The sequence below is a fragment of the Cryptomeria japonica genome, unplaced genomic scaffold, assembly GCF_030272615.1.
Source record: "Cryptomeria japonica unplaced genomic scaffold, Sugi_1.0 HiC_scaffold_100, whole genome shotgun sequence".
Lineage (NCBI taxonomy): Eukaryota > Viridiplantae > Streptophyta > Pinopsida > Cupressales > Cupressaceae > Cryptomeria > Cryptomeria japonica.
The window spans coordinates 105,839-117,981 of record NW_026728922.1 but is presented as its reverse complement, the minus strand read 5'-3'; the positions used below and the strand labels follow the sequence as shown (position 1 = coordinate 117,981).

The following is a 12,143-nucleotide window of genomic DNA, read 5'->3' as shown; positions in this document are numbered from 1 at the left end:
GGTGGGTGATAGGTTGAGTGGTAGGATGGGTGGGTGCCAAGATGGGTCACAGGGTGGGTGCAAGGGTGGGTAGGTGCTAGGGTTGGTGTCAGGGTGGGTGGGTGCTAGGTTGGGTTCCAAGGTGGGTGCGAGGGTGAGTGTCAAGGTGGGTCACAGGTTAGGTGCTAGGATGGGTGAGTGCTAGGGTGCAAAGGTGCCAGGGTGGGTGCTAGGATGGGTCGATGCTAGGGTGAGTGGCAAGGTGGGTCCACAAGTGTCAAGGTGGGTGCCGAGGTGGGTGCCAAGTCGGCGACTGCTATGGTGGATGCCAAGGTGGGTCACGGGGTGGGTGCCAAGTTGCTAGGTTGGGTTCCAAGGTGGGTGCCAACGTGGGTGCTAGGGTGCGTGGGTTAAAGGGTGTGTCACAACGTGGGTGCCAGGATGGGTGCGCACCCACACTGGCCAAGACGGGTGCGGGTGCAAGGTTGGGTTCCAAGCCCGGTCACAGGCTGGGTGCTAGGATGGGTGGGTGCCAAGGTGGGCACCAGGGTGGGTGCACCCACCCTGGCCAAGGTGGGTCACGGGGTGGGTCCTAGGGTGGGTAACGGGGTGGGTACTAAGGTGCGTGCCAAGGTGGGTCATAGGGTGGGTGCCAAGGTGGGCACCAGGGTGGGTGTGCACCAACCCTAGCCAGGGTAGGTCACGGGGTGGTTGTCGGGGTGGGCGTCAAGGAGCCAAGGTGGGTGGCAAGTAGCCAAGTTGCGTGCCAAGGTGGGTGTCGGGGTGGGTGCCAAGGATCCAAGGTGGGTGCCAAGGAACCAAGGTGGGTGTCTGGGTGGGTGCCGAGGTGGGAGCCAGGGTGGGTCCCAAGGTGAGTGCAAAGGTGGGTGCCAGGGTCAAGGTGAGTGCCAATGTGGGTTCCAAGGTGCCAGGGTCAGGGTGAGTGCCAATGTGGGTTCAAAGGTGCTAAGTTGGGTGCGAGGTTGGGTGCGAGGGTGGGTGGGTGCCAAGGTGTGCTAGGTGGAAGCCCGGGTGGGTCGGCATCCCATGGGTGTCGAGTTGGGTGCCTGATGGGTGCTTCTTGTCAAGTTTTAGTCGTCGGGACTCATTTCGAGCCTTAGAGGTCGTTTCTTGTCCGGTTGCCCTGTCTTCGACCTGGGAACCCAATTTTGGTCCTCGGGTCCCATTTTTTTTTGTCTCGCATCCCACTTTTGGCCTGTGGCCTTTTCGGGGTCGATTCTCGTTTTGGGCATCAGAGCATGTTTCTTCTCCTAAAACCCAATATTTGTTTATTAAGTCTCGGAACACATTTTTGTTCTCGTGGACCCATCATGGGTCTTGGAACGCATTTGTGGTCCTTGGGTCCCATTTTGCATCCCGAAACTTGTGTTTTGGTGCTTGATCCCTATTTTGGGTGCCCACCTTGCACCAAGTGCGCACCCGGGGCAAACCGAGCGCCTTGGTGCACCGGGGCAAGATCGAGCGTGCACCCGAGGCGCCCCGAACATGCACCAAGGTGCACTCGGCCCACATGTGAGCGCAGGTCGTTGCGCCCGAGGTGGTGTGTGGGCACCGCGTTGCAGACGGGACACTGCACGCACACGACGCCCCCTCCAGGTGCACGCACGTAGGCCGGGCCGGGTGCACACCCGACGCCCTAGCAAGGTGCGCGCACCCGGGCAGGGCTCACACTTGGCGAACGGGGCGCACTTCGCGAGGGAGGGTGTGCACCTCGACGGGGGTGGGTGGCCGGGGTGGATTCGCACGTGGGTCGCGGTTTGCTAAGTACACACTGCGACAAGCTCATAACGGGTGCGATCATACCAGCATTAGTGCACCGGATCCCATCAGAACTCCGCAGTTAAGCGCGCTTGGGCCGGAGTAGTACTGGGATGGGTGACCTCCCGGGAAGTCCCGGTGTTGCACCCTTTTTTAGTTTTTCGCCGGGCGTCGCAATGCTATTTGAATAAACCTTTTGCCCGTTTGCGTTCTCGTCGGGGCCGGGTCGGGCCGGGGTGCGCTGCCCGCACTACCGCGCGCGCGGGGGCGACACCGAGCGCGCACCCGAGGCACCCCGAGCACACAGGCCACGGTGCAACCCGGGCGTTGTGCGCGCACCCCGGTGCGCCCGAGGTGCTGCGCGCGCACCCAGGTGAAATCGGTGTGCACCTCGGCCAGTGCGCGCTCGGTCGAGTCGCGCACGTTGGCCAAGGTGCACGGTGATGTTTCTTACTCTAAGGTTCCGCACCAGACGCCCGGGACAGGTGAGCGAAGCTGGGCGGGGCCGGGTGCGCGGCCGGGGCAGGTGCACGCAGCTGGAGAGAGCTTTGGAGCACACTTCGGAGCGCACCAATGATGCGCTCCATTCAAAAGTTTCCTGAAAAGGCAAAAAAAGTTGAGATTATAGAATTTCCCACTTGAGAGATTGTAAAAAAAAAAAATTTAAAATGAAGGAAACGCGGGTGCCAAGGTGTGCGCAGCCCAGCCAAGGTGTGCGCACCAAGGCGCCCACCCTGGCGAAGGTGCACGCAAGGTGCGCACCCGAGGCAAACCGGACAATTAACCCAACTTTCGACTTCGCGCGCACCTTGGAGCGCACTTCGGAGCGCTCCTTGGTGCGCACCAATCTTGGGCACCTCGGAGTGCACCATGGCGCCCACCAAGGTGCGCACCCGGGGCAAACCGAGCTCCGACTTCGTGCGCACCTTGGAGCGCACGAAAGGTGCGCACCATGGCGCCCACCAAGGTGCGCAGCCCAGCCAAGGCGTGCGCATCAAGGTGCGCACCCTGGCGAAGGTGCGCACCCGGGGCAAACCGAGCTCCGACTTCGTGCGCACCTTGGAGCGCACAAAAGGTGCGCAACCCAGCCAAGGTGTGCGCACCCCGGTCAAACCGAGCTCCGAATCGTGCGCACCAGAGGTGCACGCCATCGTGCGCACCTTGGAGCACACTTCGGAGCCCTCCTTGGTGCGCGCCGATGTTGCGCACCTCGGAGCGCACCCGGGGAAAACAATGCAATTAACCCGACTTTCGACTTCGTGGGCACCTCGGAGCGCTCTCGGGTTCGCACCTCGGAGCACACCGAGGTGCGCACCTTTGATGCGCTGCCTTCACCAATTTCCAGAAAAGGCAAGAAAACATTGAGAAGGTGTGCGCACCGAGGTGCCCACCCTGGCGAAGGTGCACGCGAGGTGCGCACCCGGGGCAAACCGGGCTCCGACTTCGTGCACGCCGCACCTTGGAGCACACTTCGGAGCGCTCCTTGGTGCGCACCAGGGCGCGCAACCCAGCCGAGGTGCCCACCCCGGCGAAGGTGCACGCGAGGTGCGCACCCGGGGCAAACCGGGCTCCGACTTCGTGCACGCCATGGTGCCCACCGCGGCGAAGGTGCACGCGAGGTGCGCACCCGGGGCAAACCGGGCTCCGACTTCGTGCACGCCGCACCTTGGAGCACACTTCGGAGCGCTCCTTGGTGCGCACCATGGTGCCCACCAGGGCGCGCAACCCCGCCGAAGGTGCACGCGAGGTGCGCACCCGGGGCAAACCGGGCTCCGACTTCGTGCACGCCGCACCTTGGAGCACACTTCGGAGCGCTCCTTGGTGCGCACCATGGTGCCCACCAGGGCGCGCAACCCCGCCGAAGGTGCACGCGAGGTGCGCACCCGGGGCAAACCGGGCTCCGACTTCGTGCACGCCATGGTGCGCACCGCGGCGAAGGTGCGCACCCGGGGCAAACCGGGCTCCGACTTCGTGCACGCCGCACCTTGGAGCACACTTCGGAGCGCTCCTTGGTGCGCACCAGGGCGCGCAACCCAGCCGAGGTGCCCACCCCGGCGAAGGTGCACGCGAGGTGCGTACCCGGGGCAAACCGGGCTCCGACTTCGTGCACGCCGCACCTTGGAGCACACTTCGGAGCGCTCCTTGGTGCGCACCATGGTGCCCACCAGGCCGCGCAACCCAGCCAAGGTGTGCGCACCAAGGTGCACGCGAGGTGCGCACCCGGGGCAAACCGGGGTCCGACTTCGTGCACGCCGCACCTTGGAGCACACATCGGGGCGCTCCCGGGTTCGCACCGGCGTTGCGCACCGTGGTGGGCACCTCGGAGCACACCAAGGTGGGCAGCGAGGTGCGCACCTTTGATGCGATGCCTTCACTAATTTCCATAAAAGGCAAAAAAAAAACGAGATTTTAAAATTTCCGTTTTGAAAGATAGTGAGAAAAAGGGAATGCTGGTGCCATCTTGAGCCCGCCCTGGTGCGCAGCCCAGCCAAGGTGTGCGCACCAAGGTGCCCACCCTGGCGAAGGTGCGCGCCCGGGCAATTAACCCAACTTCCAACTTCGCGCGCGCCAGGGTGGGAGCGCACCCAACAACCGGGCCTGGGAAGAGCCAATGCGAGAAACCCCACCAAACGCTCTGACAAAAAAAGAGGGGGCGCTCCAGTAACCCCGCTTCGGAGCGCACCCTGGGCAAACCCAGCCAAGGTGCCCACCCCGGCCAAGGTGCAGGCGAGGTGCGCACCCGGGGCAAACCGGGCTCCGACAACGTGCACGCCGCACCTTGGAGCACACTTCGTAGCGCTCCCGGGTGCGCACCTCAGAGCACACCAAGGTGGGCAGCGAGGTGCGCACCTTTGATGCGCTGCCTTCACTAATTTCCAGAAAAGGCAAAAAAAAAAGGAGATTTTAAAATTTCCGTTTTGAAAGATAGTGAAAAAAACGGAACGCGCGTGCCATCTTGAGCCCGCCCTGGTGCGCAGCCCAGGTAAGGTGCCCACCCTGGCAAAGGTGCGCACCCGGGCAATTAACCCTACTTCCGACTTCGTGCGCGCCAGGGTGGCAACCGGGCCTCGGAAGAGCCAATGCGAGAAACCCCACCAAACGCTCCGACAAAAAAAGAGGCGGCGCTCCAATAACCCCGCTTCGGAGCGCAGCCGGGGCAAACCCAGCCAAGGTGCCCACCCCGACGAAGGTGCACGCGAGGTGCGCACCCGGGGCAAACCGGGCTCCGACAACGTGCACGCAGCACCTTGGAGCACACTTCGAAGCACTCCCGGGTGCCCACCGGCGTTGCGCACCGTGGTGGGCAGCGAGGTGCGCACCTTTGATGCGCTGCCTTCACTAATTTCCAGAAAAAGGCAAAAAAAAATGAGATTTTAAAATTTCCATTTTGAAAGATAGTGAAAAAAAAGGAACGCGGGTGCCATCTTGAGCCCGCCCTGGTGCGCAGCCCAGGCAAGGCATGCGCACCAAGGTGCCCACCCGAGGTGCACACCCGGGGCAAACCGGGCTCCGACTTCGTGCAGGCCGCACCTTGGAGCACACTTCGGAGCGCTCCTTGGTGCGCACCATGGTGCCCACATGGGCGCGCAACCCAGCCAAGGTCTGCACACCAAGGTGCCCACCCCGGCGAAGGTGCACGCGAGGTGCGCACCCGGGGCAAACCGGGCTCCGACTTCGTGCACGCCATGGTGCCCACCGCGGCGAAGGTGCACGCGAGGTGCGCACCCGGGGCAAACCGGGCTCCGACTTCGTGCACGCCGCACCTTGGAGCACACTTCGGAGCGCTCCTTGGTGCGCACCATGGTGCCCACCAGGGCGCGCAACCCAGCCAAGGTGTGCGCACCAAGGTGCACGCGAGGTGCGCACCCGGGGCAAACCGGGGTCCGACTTCGTGCACGCCGCACCTTGGAGCACACATCGGAGCGCTCCCAGGTTCGCACCAGCGTTGCGCACCTTTGATGCGCTGCCTTCACTAATTTCCAGAAAAGGCAAAAAAAAACGAGATTTTAAAATTTCCGTTCTGAAAGATAGTGAAAAAAACGGAACGCGGGTGCCATCTTGAGCCCTTCCTGGTGCGCACCCCAGGCAAGTTGTGCGCACCAAGGTGCCCACCCTGGCGGAGGTGCGCGCCCGGGGCAATCCGGGCTCCGACTTCGTGCACTGCATGGTGCCCACCAAGGCGCGCAACCCAGCCAAGGTGCCCACCGCAGCGAAGGTGCACGCGAGGTGCGCACGCGAGGTGCACACCCGGGGCAAACCGGGCTCCGACTTCGTGCACGCCGCACCTTGGAGCACACTTCAGAGCGCTCCTTGGTGCGCACCAGGGCGCGCAACCCAGCCGAGGTGCCCACCCCGGCGAAGGTGCACGCGAGGTGCGCACCCGGGGCAAACCGGGCTCCGACTTCGTGCACGCCATGGTGCCCACCGCGGCGAAGGTGCGCACCCGGGGCAAACCGGGCTCCGACTTCGTGCACGCCGCACCTTGGAGCACACTTCGGAGCGCTCCTTGGTGCGCACCATGGTGCCCACCAGGCCGCGCAACCCAGCCAAGGTGTGCGCACCAAGGTGCACGCGAGGTGCGCACCCGGGGCAAACCGGGGTCCGACTTCGTGCACGCCGCACCTTGGAGCACACATCGGGGCGCTCCCGGGTTCGCACCGGCGTTGCGCACCGTGGTGGGCACCTCGGAGCACACCAAGGTGGGCAGCGAGGTGCGCACCTTTGATGCGATGCCTTCACTAATTTCCATAAAAGGCAAAAAAAAAACGAGATTTTAAAATTTCCGTTTTGAAAGATAGTGAGAAAAAGGGAATGCTGGTGCCATCTTGAGCCCGCCCTGGTGCGCAGCCCAGCCAAGGTTTGCGCACCAAGGTGCCCACCCTGGCGAAGGTGCGCGCCCGGGCAATTAACCCAACTTCCAACTTCGCGCGCGCCAGGGTGGGAGCGCACCCAACAACCGGGCCTGGGAAGAGCCAATGCGAGAAACCCCACCAAACTCTCTGACAAAAAAAGAGGGGGCGCTCCAGTAACCCCGCTTCGGAGCGCACCCTGGGCAAACCCAGCCAAGGTGCCCACCCCGGCCAAGGTGCAGGCGAGGTGCGCACCCGGGGCAAACCGGGCTCCGACAACGTGCACGCCGCACCTTGGAGCACACTTCGTAGCGCTCCCGGGTGCGCACCTCAGAGCACACCAAGGTGGGCAGCGAGGTGCGCACCTTTGATGCGCTGCCTTCACTAATTTCCAGAAAAGGCAAAAAAAAAAGGAGATTTTAAAATTTCCGTTTTGAAAGATAGTGAAAAAAACGGAACGCGCGTGCCATCTTGAGCCCGCCCTGGTGCGCAGCCCAGGTAAGGTGCCACCCTGGCAAAGGTGCGCACCCGGGCAATTAACCCTACTTCCGACTTCGTGCGCGCCAGGGTGGCAACCGGGCCTCGGAAGAGCCAATGCGAGAAACCCCACCAAACGCTCCGACAAAAAAAGAGGCGGCGCTCCAATAACCCCGCTTCGGAGCGCAGCCGGGGCAAACCAAGCCAAGGTGCCCACCCCGACGAAGGTGCACGCGAGGTGCGCACCCGGGGCAAACCGGGCTCCGACAACGTGCACGCAGCACCTTGGAGCACACTTCGAAGCACTCCCGGGTGCCCACCGGCGTTGCGCACCGTGGTGGGCAGCGAGGTGCGCACCTTTGATGCGCTGCCTTCACTAATTTCCAGAAAAAGGCAAAAAAAAATGAGATTTTAAAATTTCCATTTTGAAAGATAGTGAAAAAAAAGGAACGCGGGTGCCATCTTGAGCCCGCCCTGGTGCGCAGCCCAGGCAAGGCATGCGCACCAAGGTGCCCACCCGAGGTGCACACCCGGGGCAAACCGGGCTCCGACTTCGTGCAGGCCGCACCTTGGAGCACACTTCGGAGCGCTCCTTGGTGCGCACCATGGTGCCCACCAGGGCGCGCAACCCAGCCAAGGTCTGCACACCAAGGTGCCCACCCCGGCGAAGGTGCACGCGAGGTGCGCACCCGGGGCAAACCGGGCTCCGACTTCGTGCACGCCATGGTGCCCACCGCGGCGAAGGTGCACGCGAGGTGCGCACCCGGGGCAAACCGGGCTCCGACTTCGTGCACGCCGCACCTTGGAGCACACTTCGGAGCGCTCCTTGGTGCGCACCATGGTGCCCACCAGGGCGCGCAACCCAGCCAAGGTGTGCGCACCAAGGTGCACGCGAGGTGCGCACCCGGGGCAAACCGGGGTCCGACTTCGTGCACGCCGCACCTTGGAGCACACATCGGAGCGCTCCCAGGTTCGCACCAGCGTTGCGCACCTTTGATGCGCTGCCTTCACTAATTTCCAGAAAAGGCAAAAAAAAACGAGATTTTAAAATTTCCGTTCTGAAAGATAGTGAAAAAAACGGAACGCGGGTGCCATCTTGAGCCCTTCCTGGTGCGCACCCCAGGCAAGTTGTGCGCACCAAGGTGCCCACCCTGGCGGAGGTGCGCGCCCGGGGCAATCCGGGCTCCGACTTCGTGCACTGCATGGTGCCCACCAAGGCGCGCAACCCAGCCAAGGTGCCCACCGCAGCGAAGGTGCACGCGAGGTGCGCACGCGAGGTGCACACCCGGGGCAAACCGGGCTCCGACTTCGTGCACGCCGCACCTTGGAGCACACTTCAGAGCGCTCCTTGGTGCGCACCAGGGCGCGCAACCCAGCCGAGGTGCCCACCCCGGCGAAGGTGCACGCGAGGTGCGCACCCGGGGCAAACCGGGCTCCGACTTCGTGCACGCCATGGTGCCCACCGCGGCGAAGGTGCGCACCCGGGGCAAACCGGGCTCCGACTTCGTGCACGCCGCACCTTGGAGCACACTTCGGAGCGCTCCTTGGTGCGCACCATGGTGCCCACCAGGCCGCGCAACCCAGCCAAGGTGTGCGCACCAAGGTGCACGCGAGGTGCGCACCCGGGGCAAACCGGGGTCCGACTTCGTGCACGCCGCACCTTGGAGCACACATCGGGGCGCTCCCGGGTTCGCACCGGCGTTGCGCACCGTGGTGGGCACCTCGGAGCACACCAAGGTGGGCAGCGAGGTGCGCACCTTTGATGCGATGCCTTCACTAATTTCCATAAAAGGCAAAAAAAAAACGAGATTTTAAAATTTCCGTTTTGAAAGATAGTGAGAAAAAGGGAATGCTGGTGCCATCTTGAGCCCGCCCTGGTGCGCAGCCCAGCCAAGGTTTGCGCACCAAGGTGCCCACCCTGGCGAAGGTGCGCGCCCGGGCAATTAACCCAACTTCCAACTTCGCGCGCGCCAGGGTGGGAGCGCACCCAACAACCGGGCCTGGGAAGAGCCAATGCGAGAAACCCCACCAAACTCTCTGACAAAAAAAGAGGGGGCGCTCCAGTAACCCCGCTTCGGAGCGCACCCTGGGCAAACCCAGCCAAGGTGCCCACCCCGGCCAAGGTGCAGGCGAGGTGCGCACCCGGGGCAAACCGGGCTCCGACAACGTGCACGCCGCACCTTGGAGCACACTTCGTAGCGCTCCCGGGTGCGCACCTCAGAGCACACCAAGGTGGGCAGCGAGGTGCGCACCTTTGATGCGCTGCCTTCACTAATTTCCAGAAAAGGCAAAAAAAAAAGGAGATTTTAAAATTTCCGTTTTGAAAGATAGTGAAAAAAACGGAACGCGCGTGCCATCTTGAGCCCGCCCTGGTGCGCAGCCCAGGTAAGGTGCCACCCTGGCAAAGGTGCGCACCCGGGCAATTAACCCTACTTCCGACTTCGTGCGCGCCAGGGTGGCAACCGGGCCTCGGAAGAGCCAATGCGAGAAACCCCACCAAACGCTCCGACAAAAAAAGAGGCGGCGCTCCAATAACCCCGCTTCGGAGCGCAGCCGGGGCAAACCAAGCCAAGGTGCCCACCCCGACGAAGGTGCACGCGAGGTGCGCACCCGGGGCAAACCGGGCTCCGACAACGTGCACGCAGCACCTTGGAGCACACTTCGAAGCACTCCCGGGTGCCCACCGGCGTTGCGCACCGTGGTGGGCAGCGAGGTGCGCACCTTTGATGCGCTGCCTTCACTAATTTCCAGAAAAAGGCAAAAAAAAATGAGATTTTAAAATTTCCATTTTGAAAGATAGTGAAAAAAAAGGAACGCGGGTGCCATCTTGAGCCCGCCCTGGTGCGCAGCCCAGGCAAGGCATGCGCACCAAGGTGCCCACCCGAGGTGCACACCCGGGGCAAACCGGGCTCCGACTTCGTGCAGGCCGCACCTTGGAGCACACTTCGGAGCGCTCCTTGGTGCGCACCATGGTGCCCACCAGGGCGCGCAACCCAGCCAAGGTCTGCACACCAAGGTGCCCACCCCGGCGAAGGTGCACGCGAGGTGCGCACCCGGGGCAAACCGGGCTCCGACTTCGTGCACGCCATGGTGCCCACCGCGGCGAAGGTGCACGCGAGGTGCGCACCCGGGGCAAACCGGGCTCCGACTTCGTGCACGCCGCACCTTGGAGCACACTTCGGAGCGCTCCTTGGTGCGCACCATGGTGCCCACCAGGGCGCGCAACCCAGCCAAGGTGTGCGCACCAAGGTGCACGCGAGGTGCGCACCCGGGGCAAACCGGGGTCCGACTTCGTGCACGCCGCACCTTGGAGCACACATCGGAGCGCTCCCAGGTTCGCACCAGCGTTGCGCACCTTTGATGCGCTGCCTTCACTAATTTCCAGAAAAGGCAAAAAAAAACGAGATTTTAAAATTTCCGTTCTGAAAGATAGTGAAAAAAACGGAACGCGGGTGCCATCTTGAGCCCTTCCTGGTGCGCACCCCAGGCAAGTTGTGCGCACCAAGGTGCCCACCCTGGCGGAGGTGCGCGCCCGGGGCAATCCGGGCTCCGACTTCGTGCACTGCATGGTGCCCACCAAGGCGCGCAACCCAGCCAAGGTGCCCACCGCAGCGAAGGTGCACGCGAGGTGCGCACGCGAGGTGCACACCCGGGGCAAACCGGGCTCCGACTTCGTGCACGCCGCACCTTGGAGCACACTTCAGAGCGCTCCTTGGTGCGCACCAGGGCGCGCAACCCAGCCGAGGTGCCCACCCCGGCGAAGGTGCACGCGAGGTGCGCACCCGGGGCAAACCGGGCTCCGACTTCGTGCACGCCATGGTGCCCACCGCGGCGAAGGTGCGCACCCGGGGCAAACCGGGCTCCGACTTCGTGCACGCCGCACCTTGGAGCACACTTCGGAGCGCTCCTTGGTGCGCACCATGGTGCCCACCAGGCCGCGCAACCCAGCCAAGGTGTGCGCACCAAGGTGCACGCGAGGTGCGCACCCGGGGCAAACCGGGGTCCGACTTCGTGCACGCCGCACCTTGGAGCACACATCGGGGCGCTCCCGGGTTCGCACCGGCGTTGCGCACCGTGGTGGGCACCTCGGAGCACACCAAGGTGGGCAGCGAGGTGCGCACCTTTGATGCGATGCCTTCACTAATTTCCATAAAAGGCAAAAAAAAAACGAGATTTTAAAATTTCCGTTTTGAAAGATAGTGAGAAAAAGGGAATGCTGGTGCCATCTTGAGCCCGCCCTGGTGCGCAGCCCAGCCAAGGTTTGCGCACCAAGGTGCCCACCCTGGCGAAGGTGCGCGCCCGGGCAATTAACCCAACTTCCAACTTCGCGCGCGCCAGGGTGGGAGCGCACCCAACAACCGGGCCTGGGAAGAGCCAATGCGAGAAACCCCACCAAACTCTCTGACAAAAAAAGAGGGGGCGCTCCAGTAACCCCGCTTCGGAGCGCACCCTGGGCAAACCCAGCCAAGGTGCCCACCCCGGCCAAGGTGCAGGCGAGGTGCGCACCCGGGGCAAACCGGGCTCCGACAACGTGCACGCCGCACCTTGGAGCACACTTCGTAGCGCTCCCGGGTGCGCACCTCAGAGCACACCAAGGTGGGCAGCGAGGTGCGCACCTTTGATGCGCTGCCTTCACTAATTTCCAGAAAAGGCAAAAAAAAAAGGAGATTTTAAAATTTCCGTTTTGAAAGATAGTGAAAAAAACGGAATGCGCGTGCCATCTTGAGCCCGCCCTGGTGCGCAGCCCAGGTAAGGTGCCACCCTGGCAAAGGTGCGCACCCGGGCAATTAACCCTACTTCCGACTTCGTGCGCGCCAGGGTGGCAACCGGGCCTCGGAAGAGCCAATGCGAGAAACCCCACCAAACGCTCCGACAAAAAAAGAGGCGGCGCTCCAATAACCCCGCTTCGGAGCGCAGCCGGGGCAAACCAAGCCAAGGTGCCCACCCCGACGAAGGTGCACGCGAGGTGCGCACCCGGGGCAAACCGGGCTCCGACAACGTGCACGCAGCACCTTGGAGCACACTTCGAAGCACTCCCGGGTGCCCACCGGCGTTGCG

General features: G+C 63.3%; 1 non-coding gene across 1 annotated transcript; it reads left to right on the top strand.

The window, feature by feature from the left end:
* Positions 1 to 1,789: 1,789 nt before the first annotated feature.
* Positions 1,790 to 1,908, top strand: LOC131865028 (5S ribosomal RNA). The gene has a single exon (XR_009363755.1). It is a non-coding gene; the product is annotated as a 5S ribosomal RNA (ribosomal RNA).
* Positions 1,909 to 12,143: the final 10,235 nt, after the last annotated feature.